The sequence below is a fragment of the Notolepis coatsorum genome (assembly GCF_963971535.1).
Source record: "Notolepis coatsorum genome assembly, chromosome: 1".
In the NCBI taxonomy this organism is placed as follows: Eukaryota; Metazoa; Chordata; class Actinopteri; order Aulopiformes; family Paralepididae; genus Notolepis; species Notolepis coatsorum.
In genome coordinates, this window is record NC_140165.1 from 246,441,732 (window position 1) to 246,457,750 (window position 16,019).

Here is a 16,019-nt window from a genome sequence, read left to right on the forward strand (position 1 = left end):
GGATGTTTGGTGACCAGAGTCACTGCTATATGGGCGGTGCCACCATGGGGGCGGAGCCCCATACAGGTGGGGTGCATGTAGTTTTTTGTTCGTGGGAGATACAATAGGTATCATAGGAGATAAGGATATCTCATAAGGCTCAGAGCGGGACGCGAAAGCAAATACGGCATATAACTACCAAGTTTGCACTAGATACCTAGTGATAAGTATTATGGACAATTATATGTTCACCCTCTTACTGCTTTGTTAAACCTTTACTCCAATTCATATGTTACTCCATTTATGAGAAATCAGCTTACTATTGAACGCTGACATTCTCTTACTGTATAAAATTTGCTCAGGGTAACCCATGACTCTGGGCTCACTTCTCAGCCAGAAAATGTCTTGCTACCTTGGAACTTCTGACATAGCTAGAGAAATAGCCAGACACCGTCTCATCACTGTGCATTTCCACAGTTTCTCTTAGAAATGCCTGACATGACCAGCATTTTTAACCTTGCGTGTCTTACACTATAAAGCTCAGAGTTATTAAACACTCTGGGCTCCCTTCTCAGATTGTCTTGTACACTCTGCTTTGAACTGAGACTCTGTGCACAGAATAAACTATTTTCGGTAACACTTTATAATAACACTCAGTTATAAGACCTTTATAAGGTATTTGTAGATAATGAACTAATCATGAACAAATCATTTATATACATTCGTAAAATTATTATTAAATCATTTATAACAATATTTGTATAACATTTACATATTAGTTCTAGATTATTTATAACTCATTATCAACATTATTTGTACTTGATTTGTTCATCATTAAATAATGTTGTTTAATGTGTATGTGACAGGGTCCTTTTTCTCCCTCGCCAAACTCACACAAATGATGGCGTAGTCGGAATCAAAGGTGTTGAGGTTGCTTTTATTGCCGGCCATCCACGGTGCAGAGGTGACATTTCCAAAACAATGACTTAATCAAAATAACAAAAATACTATACTACCTGCAGTCTATCAGATGCGTTCCACAATAACGTCATCATGACAGACAACACTTACTGTGTGGCGTTTCCCTAGTTACCCATTTTGCAACCGTTATCTGGTGAAGCCCCACACAGAGACAAACAGACTAACAATCACTCACGGCGCTTCCCTCAGTCACCTTCATCGTAACTGATGCAGGGCCAGAACCCCAAATCTTGGGCACGCAGCCCTCATGAACACCTGGACTCCTCCCCCTCCACAGGTGCCACACATAATTAATTAACATTACTAAACAGGTGCTACACATCAATTGATTTGCTGTTTCCTAAACACATTATATCAAAACAACCTCCAACACCAATACCCTCACAACAACCCAATAAATAAATATATATACACAACCCAATAAATAAATATGTGTATGAATGGATATATGAATGTATAGTAATATGTATGAATGCATGTACGATAAGATTAATGAATATGTATGCATGTTTGATTATACATAATAATATGATGAGTGAATGTATGTATGTATGATAAGATGAATGTAGGTGTATATGATAATGTCTGAAGGTATATGATAATATGAAATTAATGAAGGGGGGGGGGGGGGGGGGGTTGCAGTTCTCAGTCCAATCAGATTTTAGTCCAATGATGAATGTTTGGTGTGTGTATGTGTGCGTGCGTGCTGCTCTGAGTCAGTGACGGAGCCGCTCTGTCACAGTGTAGTAACACATTTGTAGATGCTTTGAAAAATGGATATGAAAAAACTACTATACTGTACCTCCATTTATTTGTTCATGTTCAACAAATGATTTGTTAAGCCATTCATAAAACATCTATAAATCATTTGCAGATGCTATTGTGTGCCCTAATCTGAAGTGAAGCCTATTCATCATTAACAAATGTCTAATAGTTAATTATTTGTTTACTTTTTCATCACCTGTTACAAATGTTGTAGACAGCTTTCGGATACACCCTTCTTTGTGACATCAAACAGTGACAGAATTAGGAGGACTATAGATAAATGCAATTTTATTAACATGTAAAATACATGTGCATGACATATAGTGTAACGTGGGTGGGCACTCTAGGACCCAGGAGTACCCTGGCCAGGGTGTAGACGGAAGTCTCATGCGAGGGAGACTTGACTTCATGTTTGTTGCCGTCTGTTTGAATGGAAGCACGATATATTAGCAGAGCCAAGTTATTCGTGCTGCCCCACGCTTTTATTAGTTAACACTTTGAGTGCCGGGACACGTCTTCTCACGTCTTTGCTGGCCATGCTAAAGTTGCCGGGGGACGCTGTACAGCGTCCTTATATCAATATTTCAAAAATCTGCGATCGGATTCATAATGTCCCTCCGCTGGCCTGAGATCCACCAGCAGGACCCACTGAGCTCTCTGGCGGTTCAGGAGCGCCATCTGGTGGCCGATCGGCGCAACCGCTTAACAGGAAGCGCAGTAGAGGTTTTGCTGGTCGGCCATATTACTTCCGGGCACTCGGTATAGGTTCCGGCACTCTAGCTCGTCACACTACATAGCGATCGATTGCCAATAACTCGATAAACAACATGATTTGGACGTATATACCATTATACAAGCTGGAGATGGACCGGGTAATAATATATCCAATAATGATAAAATTTCTACTCGACGATGATCGCCCAACGGCGCGCGGAGACTGGGGTGAGTTTCAGCGTGTAACGTTACCGTCTTCGATAATAACTGATATTATCAACATTTGACCCACATTAGATGATTGGTATAACGCTGCCCACGGAATTATAAACGCCCCCTCGCCCATCCGGTCAACATCAGATGACGTGTAGTAACTTCTAGAAGTACGTCTAGTTGGAATTTTTTATATCGCGCTGATTGCCATCAAACTGTATTTCATCATCAATATAATGCATTTGGGGCTATATATCACGTTCTGGAGAAAGCTGCAGAAAGAGATGAAAACATACTTATACATTAGACCATATTTTAGTATGAATATGTGAATGAAAACGTTTAACGTTGCTACACAATGAACAATACATATAGGACTTTGAATGGGCCCTAATAATGGCAATGTAGCAATAGAATTTAAAAAGTTATAGCCCTGCAAAGAAGGGGACTTTCTCCATAGACAAATAGCGCTGGCAATCTATGGTATATCATTAATTTAACCTTAGGCAACCAAAGTGTTAAGGTATGAGCAGGCTAAACACCTTTTTTGTTGGTAAATCTATTCCATCATTTCCGACCTACAACTCTTATATTTTGTGTAGACGTACTTGATGTGGTGGCCGCTAACTTTACATTTGAAAATGTAGGCGCCTATACAGCCTGAAAATAAAAATAATTATTACCCTTGTGTGTCGTGTCATCATCACATACCGCAATATACTGAGCACACATTAGGAACAAACACATTTTCGAATGTAACGTTAGCGGCCACCACATTAAGTACGTCTACACAAAATATAAGAGTTGTAGGTCGGAAATTATGGAATAGATTTACCAACAAAAAAGGTGTTTAGCCTGCTCATACCTTAATAAAAGCGTGGGGCAGCACGAATAACTTGGCTCTGCTAATATATCGTGCTTCCATTCAAACAGACGGCAACAAACATGAAGTCAAGTCTCACTCCTGGGTCCTAGTGCCCACCCACGTTACACTATATGTCATGCACATGTATTTTATGTTAATAAAATTGCATTTATCTATAGTCCTCCTAATTCTGTCACTGTTTGATGTCACAAAGAAAGGTGTATCCGAAAGCTGTCTACAACATTTGTAACAGGTGATGAAAAAGTAAACAAATAATTAACTATTAGACATTTGTTAATGTCACTTCAGATTAGGGCACACAATAGCATCTGCAAATTATTTATAGATGTTTTATGAATGTCTTAACAAATCATTTGTTGAACATGAACACATAAATGGAGGTACAGTATAGTCATTTTTTCATATCCATTTTTCAAAGCATCTACAAATGTGTTACTACACATTAAACAACATTATTTAATGATGAACAAATCAAGTACAAACAATGTTGATAATGAGTTATAAATAATGTAGAACTAATTTGTAAATGTTATACAAATATAGTTATAAATGATTTAATACTAATTTACGAATGTATATAAATGATTTGTTCATGATTAGTTCATTATCTACAAATTAAAGTGTTATTATAAAGTGTTACCCTATTTTCTTTCTCATCCTTTTGACTGGATCTCAATTTCTCTTAAAAGAACACGCCAACATTTTGGGAAATTAGCTTACCGTCTAATTTCAAGACAAGAAGATAGATACCACTTTTCTATGTGTGTTCAGTAGAAAGCTATCTGGCTGCACGTTAGCCTAGCTTAGCACAATGAATGGAAGCGGACATGGCCAGTTAGCCTAGGCATTGTCCAACTAACACCTCTCCCGAAGGCTAACCGGCCGCGTGAATGCCTTCTACAACGCTGTTCCAGTTCCGCATTGCCGTTTTGTGCTCTGATTGGCCGAGCGCGCGCATGTGAATGAGCCGCGACGCGCTCCTCAGCCAGCTCCTCAGCCAGGCTCCGCTTAAAGCAATTTATACAAATGGAAGTATTGATTACGCCGTAACGAATCATTAAAAAAATATACCTTTAACTGGAATATGTTGTGCCTTTACACATATGTTGGATTATGTAATTGGTTTGTCATGACAAACCAATAAAAAATCATGAATTAACCGGTGGCTACAACACACAGTAACTACATGCATCATTGTTTACAACTGGACACAGATGTGTTAAACTAACCTAAAGTTAGTTGTTCACCAACAATCTACAGACACAAACAAACACAGAACCGGACTGTTATATTAAAATAATTGATTGCTGTTTAACGCGTCCGTGTCCTGTTGTAAACAATGATGCATGTAGTTACTGTGTGTTGTTGTAGCCATCGGTTAATTCGCGATTTTTTATTGGTTTGTCATGACAAACCAATTACATAATCCAACATATGTGTAAAGGCACAACATATTCCAGTTAAGGGTATATATTTTTAATCATTCGTTACGGCGTAATCAATACTTCCATTTGTATAAAATGCCTTAAGCGGAGCCTGGCTGAGGAGCTGGCTGAGGAGCGCGTCGCGGCTCATGCGCGCGCTCGGCCAATCAGAGCGCAAAACGGCAACGCGGAACTGGAACAGCGTTGTAGAAGGCATTCACGCCGACCGGCCATGTCCGCCTCCATTCATTGTGCTAAGCTAGGCTAACATTTAAGCAAATTTCCCCAAATGTTGGTGTGTTCTTTTAAGCTCACCAGACTACTTGATAAAACAAATTTATTTAAATCATATCCAAGTAAATTTCTAACCCAGTAACGTATTACGAATAACCTTGTAGGCAAAACACCAATTTAACCTGTTTGAGATGTAACTACATCATAGCTGTTGGAACAGAATACTCACATACGAGGAAGGAGTCAAAGAAAGTCTTTTGAGGATACAGAAGAATACAAATTTGATCAAAAAGATCAGACAGAAAATTAGTCTTCAAAAAGCAGGAAGCACAAGGTCCAAGTGTGTGTGCTACAACACAGTGCCAGATACACACATGTCCTCTAGTTCTAACCAAAGGGCTTTTATACGTTTCCAAATCCTATAGGATTGCAGGGTTTTTCTGTTGAGTCAGGAATGGCAGGACTAACCACATTTTGCAGGCGGAATGTAGTGCTGAGGAGCAGGGATGCGTTGCTCATGGGACGTGAACACAGGAATGTGCTGCACTCGACTGATGCGCGAACTCCCTAAGTACCCACCTGGCTACTTTGCATATCAATAGCGCCGGTCATCAGGTGTTACATTCCATTCTTAAGGCAATTAGGCACTGTCTTTAGTCTGTTCTTATGCGAGGGAACATTTATGCCATGGGCGGGAGCGCGAGCATGTGGCGTCATTAGCGTGCGTGCAACCAGTGTTGATATGAGCAACCTGCTGAGGAGATACCTTTGTAAGACCAAACTGGGAAGCGGGAGACCACAATGAGTTATTTTATTTTTAGTTCTTATTTTATTTAAGAAGATACTTAAGAAAACCTCTGCACCCCCGAAATTGGCCATTTTAGTTTTAGTTTTTGAGGACTGCATACTTTTTTTGCAAAGCAAAACAACATACTTTATACTTATAGCACATGCATGAGCCTGGTCTCTTTTGAAAGATGACATTCTGAAGTTTCTGATTCCAGAAAGAAAATTCACTTTTAGTGCTAATGGAATAGAGTAAACAAATAAAAAAAATTATTTAACCTTTATTTAACCAGGAAGTCCCATTTAGATACGATCTCTTTTGCAAGGGAGACCTGGCCAAGATGACAGCAATAACATTTGCAAATATCAGACAGCAATAAAATGTGCGGTACATCACACAACATAATAAAAGTGCATGTATACAATATACAATACATCACATGTAAACACAAAAACACAAAACAGAATAGTCTACATAATAGTAAAAGTGTACGACAGTAAAATACAGGGTAATACAGTAATTTTGCAGTTGGGACCGGACTAGAGAAAGCAGCAACATTCTTCTTGTAGGAAGTTATGTAATACAGATTTAAATTCGCAGAGGGGGACCAGGGTATCTAAGTGGTGGTCCTGTAGCCCATTCCATGCCCAAGGTGAGAAGCTTGAAAAAGCTGTTCTTCCTAGTTCAGTGTTTATTCTTGGGTTTTTTAAAAGTAGCCATCTTGTGGACCTGGTATAGTAGCTGCTAGAGGCAAAGCTAATTAGGTTGGAAAGATATAGGGGAAGCTTCCCTATGATGGCCTTATATATAAAAACAAACATGTGGGATTTCCTCCGTACGTACAGAGAGGTCCATCCTACCATTTGGTAAAGCACACAATGGTGAGTAAGCCCTTTGGCACTAGTGATGAAGCGCAGAGAAGCATGATACACACTGTCTAGCTTTTTTAGCATTGAAGAGGCAGCATGCATATATATTATGTCACCATAGTCAATTACAGACAGGAATGTGGCTTGAACAAGTTTCTTTCTGGCCTCAAAAGAAAAGCATTGTTTGTTGCCAAAGAAAAAAACAAGTTTTAGTTTAAGTTTCTTTGTGAGGTTTCCAATATGCGCTTTAAAAGATAGCTTTTCATCCAGCCATAGCCCAAGATACTTGTAGGATGAAACATTTTCTATGGTTGCTCCCTTTAGCGTAACGATATGAACATGATTCATTGGCTGTGAGCGAGCCCTTGTGAACATCATGGATTTAGTTTTCTTTGCATTTAAAACTAGTTTAAGATCAAAAAGGGAGGTTTGAAAACAATTAAACGCAGCCTGGAGGTTCTCAATCACCTGAGTAAGGGAGGGAGCACTTGTATACAGGACTGTATCGTCCGCATAAAGATGCATCTTGGCTGTCATTTATAAAAATAGAGAATAAAACCGGAGCTAAAATAGACCCTTGGGGAACACCTTTGTTGATTTCTAAAAAACTTGATTTGTAGTTCTCTGCTAATATACATTGTGTTCTGTCTGAGAGGTGATTTCTGAACTCAATTTCAATTTACCGCTTCCTGTCCAATGCCAATGTTGTCCAGTCTATCCAGTAATAGTTTGTGGTCTACGGAGTCAAATGCTTTTGATAAATCAACAAACAATGCTGCACAATGTTGTTTATTGTCAAGTGTGTTGATTATGTCATTAGCCACTAGCATAGCTGCAGTTATGGTACCATGTCCAGACCTGAAGAATGACTGAACCTCACTTAGGATGTTCTTTTCTAATAGGAATTGCTTTAGTTGAATGTTCACAAAGGATTCAAAAACTTTGGCCAGGACAGGGAGCTTAGAAATGGGGCAATAATTATTAACATCTGAGGGATCCCCACTTTTTAATAATGGAAGGACAAAAGCAGACTTCCACACTTTGGGGATGGTACTAGTCACAAAACTAAGATAAAAAATTGAGGCAATGGGCTCAGCAATAAAATCAGCAGCTGTCTTTAGGAGGACTGGGTGTAGGTTGTCCGGACCTGCTGACTTTTTACAGTCTATATCTTTCAAGCCTTTACAGACTTCAGTGACAGTGATAGGCTTAAAGTGGAAAGGATTCACAACAGAGCTTACAGCCGGGGGCACCATTGGGCATCCCACCGAGGTGTAGGGCACAGTATCAGAATTATTCAAAACGGACCCAGCAGAGATAAAATGTTCATTAAAAATCCTTACAATGTTACTTTTATCTTTGATCTCACTGCCATCTGTCTTAAGGTGGTCTGGAAGGCTGGCGCAATCACTTGTACCAGCTACAGATTTAACCAATTTCCAAAATTTTGTTGGATTATTCAGATTTTCAGTGACTGCTTTCAAATAGAATTCTGATTTTGATGTTCTAATCAAACGTGTACACTTATTTCTGAGAGATCTAAAAGAGGTCCAGTCTGCAGGGGCATTCGATATCCTAGCTTTTGCCCATGCAGCATCTCTTTGTCTCAGAGAAGTTAATATATTATCTGAAAACCAAGGATTATCTCTTCCGCTGATCCTATACTTTTTGATGGGGGCATGCTTATCACAAATAGACATAAATGTCATCAGAAAATAATCCCAAGCAGCATCAACATCAGACATGAGGGAAACTTTCTCAATGTCGCTATGATATAAATCATGCAAGAAAGCTTGTTCTTCAATGTTTTTAAAAAGTCTTTTAAATATAAAGCGTGGTTTGGTTTTAGGAAGCTTGGTATTGGGTACACACACAATTGCACAATGATCGCTCACCTCATTACAAAAAAATCCCTGTGGCGTTGTATTTGTGTGGACAGTTTGTTATAATAATGTCCAATAGTGTGGATTTTTGCGGCGCTTTGTGGTTGGGTCGAGTTGGGACGGAAATCAATTGTGTAAGATTTAAGGAATCACATATGTCTTTAAAAGGTTCAGAGGCCGAACTTGGTCTGAACTTGAGTTGTAGAAAAACGTATTACTCAAGTTTTTCTCTAGTAGTTAGTAGTGTATGGCTTAAGAAACTCCCGAGATCCATAGCCTGAAGCCTTATGTAGTACATGTCCAAATTTCATAAAGATCCATTCAGAAATGAGTGATTAGGAGTGATTTTGGTAAACTGTGTACTCAGTTTCTCAGACTTCAATTCATTCGGCTGTTTTTCTCTTCCTGTTTTCGCTCGTTAGTTTTTCACCAGATCCCTGATTCATACATCCCCAGGTGGGGTATCATTGGAAAGCCACACTCATTGGAAAGCCACCTCCACAATCATTTTCGAGATCAGATCTAGATTGACGGAACTACTGCGCCAAGAGTGGTATTTTGCGCAATACCGTGTACTTTGCACAAGCCTCAAATAGCGGGATGTAACTCGAGAACCGCTGAATGGATTTTGTTGGTATCGACAGGCAACAAATAAACCTTCAATTCGATATATATAATGTATTACAAAATATGCACACCTGAGCCACTAGGGGTCGCCAAAGTTCCGGTGGGAAAATCGTAAAATGTTTGAGAATGAGGTCCATTGTTCCTTTGCTGTCATTGTAGGCCAAAGCCCTAAATGGCTCTCTCTCTAGCTGCATGTCATGCACAGACTGCCCCCGCCCCTCCCTAGATGCTTATGGCTGAATGACAGTTCCAAAGATTTATAGGGCCCCTGGAGGCAGCCCTCAGCCCCTCCCTAGATGCCTATGGCGGAGTGACAGTTCCAAAGATTTATAGGGCCCCTGGAGGTAGCCCTCAGCCCCTCCCTAGATGCCTATGGCTGAGTGATAGTTCCAAAGATTTATAGGGCCCCTGGAGGAGGCCCCCAGCCTCTCCCTAGATGCCTATGGCTGAGTGACAGTTCCAATCATTTATAGGGTCCCTCAGCCCCTCTCTAGATGCCGATGACTGAGCAGACATTAAATATCTAGCCCAGGGACTACAATAGAAAACCCTGCTAATGTTGGCATATTTACTGTTTTTAATTTGTATTAATTTATAAATTTATAAACTGTTGATTGATATGCACTGTCCCTGATCAAATAAACTGAGTAAACTAAACACTGCCAATAATTCATGCAGGGCAGAACTTGGCCAATAACCTCTAATTATTAACTTGTTCCACCCCACGGGGACGGTACCGACCCCTTTTGACATTATTATCATATATTAATATTTGTATGAGTGATGCAATAAATTAAAGTTTTTAAAATCAAACGTTTTCAAGTATTATTATCACTACTATGTCACAAATACATGTAGAATGTAAAACGTTAGGTTGGCAATAGTTTAGCAATAGGTTAAAAGTGCATTTATATCATTTTAAGTTTTTTTTTTCCACTCGTGTTTTGACCCGGAAGCGGAAATGGAAATATTGAACCATGGGAATTGGAATCTTTTTGCGGCCATTTTGAAGAGGGGATCGCTGGCTATCGTTCAGTGTCAGAATTTCTCCGTTATACACTTCCTGTGGTCCAATATGGTGTTTCAAAGTTCAGCGTTCTGAATGAATCATATCAATAATTGTTATGATTCGCGATAAGCTACAAAAGGTAACGTTTTTGACAAATATTGAAACGCAGTCAGTTTCTCCACACTATTGTAATCATGTAGGAATAATTAGATCTGAAATTAGTTACAAAATGATTACACTGTGGGAGAAATAAAAAAGTACAGTCGATTACATTAAATATCAGTATATGTTATTATGCACGCCTGGTGATACTATATCCAAATTGAACTCGGCCATTTGAAAGATACTATATGTATATATATATAAATGTGCGAATTGGCTATAATAAGGTAATGTATAAGCATATATTCTATATTCTATAATAATATTTCAAATTGCATTGGTCCGGATGGGAGAATTCAGTACTGTATATACAAAACCTTCAATTTGATCATCTTCCCTTTATTAATTTCCTTAGATCCTTTGTACACATGATCTCAAGAGGGTACTGAATGAGCTCAGTGGCAGTTTTTTAAGTTTGGTCATTATTATCATGGTTTTATTCACTGTCAAAGATGAAAAGAAAAATCATAATTCATATTTTCCTTTGTTTCATCAGAATTTAAGCAAGCCTAGTAATAGACACAATATTTCTGACACTGAGAATACATTCATTGAGGTCCATAGATGTTCCTAGATACCAAGAATATGCAAATAGCCCTTGTAGAAGTGGAGCAATATTCCATTTACCTAGGTATACATTTTATGCAGATTTTCACCTGGGGTGGAACAACACTTTCCGTGCCGCGGGTCCGGTACCCCGGAACCCTGTTGCGTGCCAACGCCCACTTCAATGATAGAGCTCTCATATTTGCGAACACATAAACTATATCTTAAATTATGGCTATGTGTATAATATGGCCGTCGCTTATCAATGACTTGTTTGCAGTCAACATTGTCTAAACGGATTTTTTTTATTTTTTTTATTTAATCGGTTCATTTCCGTTTTATACCATTTTGAAAAACTCTAGTTTTTTGAAAGTTTCAGGAAAATATAAAGATTCTGTGATAATCGCCCTTTTACTGGAATATACTGGAATACATAAAAAACGTTGTAATTTTTCGGCCTATTTATGAATCGTTTTCAAATAAACGCTAGATTATCGATAGTATATGTGTACTTATGCACGCTATAGAAGCAGGCTGAAAAATAAATTATCCATTTCCTGATCAGCACACACACACACACAGGGCCCACATTGATATATCTGTGAAAAAAAGCTCTGATTATCCTAAGACTGGTAAAATTGATTCCTTACCTCAGATCAGATGTTCTCCAAAAAGATTATTCCAATTCCTGATCGCCATTCCAAATATCGATCGCGTTTATTGATCCAACGCTGGGTGGTCGAAACACCGATTCCACGCTGTTCTGATGGTCCACAATGAATCAGATCGGCTCGAGTTACATGCCTGAGAAGTAAAATGTGGAAGCAGGATTTTCCCCCCCCCCATGCGTTTCATTCAATCCAATCCAAAGGGGTGCAGTACCACAGGGAGAGACGATAGGGGGCGGTATTTTCCCAATGGAGCTCAGAGAGAGTTTGCAGTGGTAACGTGAGGCTAGATTGATGAAATATGAATGGAAATCGCTAATAAAAAAAACGAGATCTCTCGTCGTTGGCACTCAACGGTCGGCATGAACTAACGAGAAATGTCGTCGCTGGCACTCAAAGTGTTAAAATGCAAAAGCTCAAATATTGGAACAAATCACAAAGTAAATTAGAATTCTATTTGACCCTAAACAGAGAGGACACAGTGGCACCTGACCCTAAACAGAGAGGACACAGTGGCACCTGACCCTAAACAGAGAGGACACAGTGGCACCTGACCCAGGGGCGTAACTCACGCGGGGGACATTGGAATGTGTCCCCCGCATTTTTTCAGAATGCAGTTATGTCCCCCCCCTTCTGACTACCTGTCCTATTATTATGCAAAGAGGAGTAGATGGGGGTCGCATTCTTGCCCTGCACGGGCCAAGTACCCACTCGCTAAAGTACTCGTCTTTGCATAATAATAGCTCGGGTCGTCCCCTCAGCCGAGATGTGTGTTAAAATACGTCATCACATACGGTATAAAGAGAGATAAGATAAGACATTCAGTCAGTGCTATGTCCGACTCCTACCTGCGTGATTGCAACAACGAGATGGCACCGTCGCCCAAGAGGAGAAAGCTACTTCTTCAAAGCAAACTAAGTTTTGCTACGCTGTCGCCTAGAGCTAAACCAGCAGCAGTGACGACACCACCACGAAACAGGAGGGCAAGTAACAGCATTTTAGCAGATTTTCTTTTTTTAATATAGGCCTAATGTATTTGTCCAGATTGACTATATAGCTATAGCTATTTGCCTGTTTGTTTCTCTTGAAAATAATCGTGGTTCATAAGTCCATGATTGATTGATTGATTGAAAAGTTTATTAACAGATTGCAGAATGGGTACAGTACAGTACAGCTCAATACATAAATTGTTAAGAGGATGCAGACCTGAGAAAGACTTTCGTCTTGTTTCCATCAGGGTCCCCCATTTTCAATTCATCATATGACACACACGACATACAGATAGACAGTACTGCTACATCTATACATTTATGACATACCAGATTTTCAAATACAGTACTGTTTGTGATACTAAAAAAAAATCCAGAAAAAGAGTGTATACATTTGACATAGAAACTGTGCATTGGAGGAGGTTGGGTAGGTGGGGTGGGGCTGTACATGGGGGGGGAGGGGGGGTTGGGTAGGATACAAACCCATTGTAACCATCCTGACTAATAATGATGAATTGAAAATGGGGGACCTTGATGTAAACAAGACTAAAGTCTTTCTCTGGTCTGCATCCCCTTAACAATTGTGTGTATTGAGCTGTACTGTATTGTACCCATTCTGCAATCTGTTAATACAATTTCCAATCAATCAATAATGGGAATGGAACACTGGTGCATTAATGTTTTATTAATGTACGCTGTCCCCATGGTTCAAATAAATAAAGTTAGTAAACCTATATGTGTTCTAATGGTTTCTCTCTTTTTGTGTTTGTTTATTCTGCAGGAGGATGCAAATACGCCGTCTGGTTTGTTATATAACTTATGTACCAGTGCATAAGAGTGATTTATGTTAATGTTTTGTACCTGTAATTAAATTTGATTAAAAGTGATTGGTGATAGATAAAGGTGATAGATACATTAAGAGCTAAAATTGTATATTGTATAGTAGTGTTTCTCAGGAACCTAGCATGTATTTTTTTTGTATCATGCATATCTTGTATTACTGTGTTCATAATTGCTAATTGAAGCACCATATAATAAACGTTCTTTCACCATAAACCTTTCAAATTTGTTTATTATTTGTCACAACAATACTTGTTTCTGTATGAGCTCAAAAAAAGTCAACCAACGAACTAGATTCTTGTACCGGATCTCCTCTCTGGTAAACAAGAATACCCTGAAGACTCTGGCAGGAGCACTCATTCAAGGGTACTATGACTATGCGTGCACCTCATGGTACCAAAGCACCTCAAAGGCGCTTAAAACGTTTATGTCACAAATGTATCAGTACTAAATACCTATATGTCCCTATGCCATAAATGTCATGTATGTTGTGTATGTCATAAATGTCTATATGAATTGAAAATGGGGGACCCTGATGGAAACAAGACAAACGTCTTTCTCAGGTCTGCATCCCCTTAACAATTGTGTAGCTTACCACCACCGGTATGACTGTGTATGAACGAATAATGGACTCTGTAAGCGCTCTGGGGTCTCTGGGGTGTCACGAAGAGCGCTATATAAATCCAATCCATTATTATTATTATTATGTATTGAGCCGTACTGTATTGTACCCATTCTGCAATCTGTTAAATAAAGTTTTCATTCATTCATTCACTCAGTGTGTCGTTTACATGGAGAAATGGCGCCACCCCCTTGGAAAATGCGGTATTGCACCCCTGGTATTTATATATAAAAAAAGAAAAAAAAAACTCTAGGTAGACGCCCCCCCCCCCATCGCCGTCACTCGCCACGCCCCCAAATCTGTCCCCCGCACACATTGAGAGAGTTACGCCACTGACCTGACCCTAAACAGAGAGGACACAGTGGCACCTGACCCTAAACAGTCAGGTTTTAAATAAGGTAAAGACGACTTTAAACTGTTAAACAGAACTATTTTATTGCACTGTAAAAAAAACTGTGGTTTTATATGTCTGCACTTTATTTTTTAAGATTTATTTTTGCATTTTTCCAGCTTTTTCTGGTCAGACATGACCGACAGAGGAGAGGGTGAACGGGAGAAGAGTGGAGAAGACATGCGACAAATTATCCCCCAAGAGCGGGAGGCGAACCCGGGACGGCCGCATAGGTGTGCACTGTGCGAGGCACTATGGTATGCGCCACGAGGGTGCCCCATGTCTGCACTTTATGTGCTCATTTTATGTCTATTCTATTCTACTACTTATTGCACTGCACTATTGCACTATTTTACTCTGTCTATTCTATCTTACTCTTTTTATTATTGTCTATTTTTAAAACGGATTCAAACAACAAACAAGGTGGCCTGTTGGGATGTTAGATCCTAATGTTGTGAAAAACTGTGATTTTATGTCTGCACTTTATGTGCTCATTTTATGCCTGTCTTTTTTCTGTTTATGTTTATTTGGATCCCCATTAGCTGTTACAAATAGCAACAGCTACTCTTCCTTGGGTCCACAGAAAATAACAAATACAAACATAATTAAAAATAAAACCAACAATAACAAACATACGAACATAATCAAACAACACCCCCCCCACACCCATCCAACCCAACTCATAACATTAGCATTATATCAAAATATTACAAAATGTAAAATAATAAAATGTTATATGTCAAGCATTGTTCCTGTACCCAAAAGTAACCTCTTTAATTGCTTTTTTTTTATCTACTTTTTCTCCCATTTTCTATTTTTCTCCCATCCCAATTTCGTATCGTCCAACTCTACCCTCCCCTGTCTCGAACGCTGTTAGGCCATGCCTCCCACAAGCCGGCTGCAATGTGGACTAAGCCTTACATCACGTGTCCCCTCCGGTACTCGAGGAAGCAGCAGTCGCATCTTTTCACCTGCACAGCGCGATCTCTCAGCGTCGGGGGTCTGCGTTTGGAGGGCACGCCGCCCCCGTCGCTTCCTGATTCTGCTGCGCAGGCGCACCAACCGACCTGTAGGAGTCGCTGTCCACAACGTCCGATCCCCACCCATAAGCTTCCCACCCCCTAATACTGCCAATTGTATTAGTATGAACGACCAGCCAAGCTGATAGCAATGCGGAGAGCTGGGCTCTAACCCAGCGTCTCCTGCATTGGTGGTGAGCGCCTTGCCCACTGCACCACCTAGCCGCCCCTCTTTAATTGCTTTTTAAAGCTTTCTTTGCTTGTTGCTTGAGTAATTGCATATGGCAACTATATTCCACTGTGAGATGGCCCTATACATAGCAGTTATTTTCATTGCATTTGATCTAGGTAGAGGAATTGAAACATGACCCCTGGTAACTTGTCTTGTCCTGTGTTCATGTCTGTCTTGGG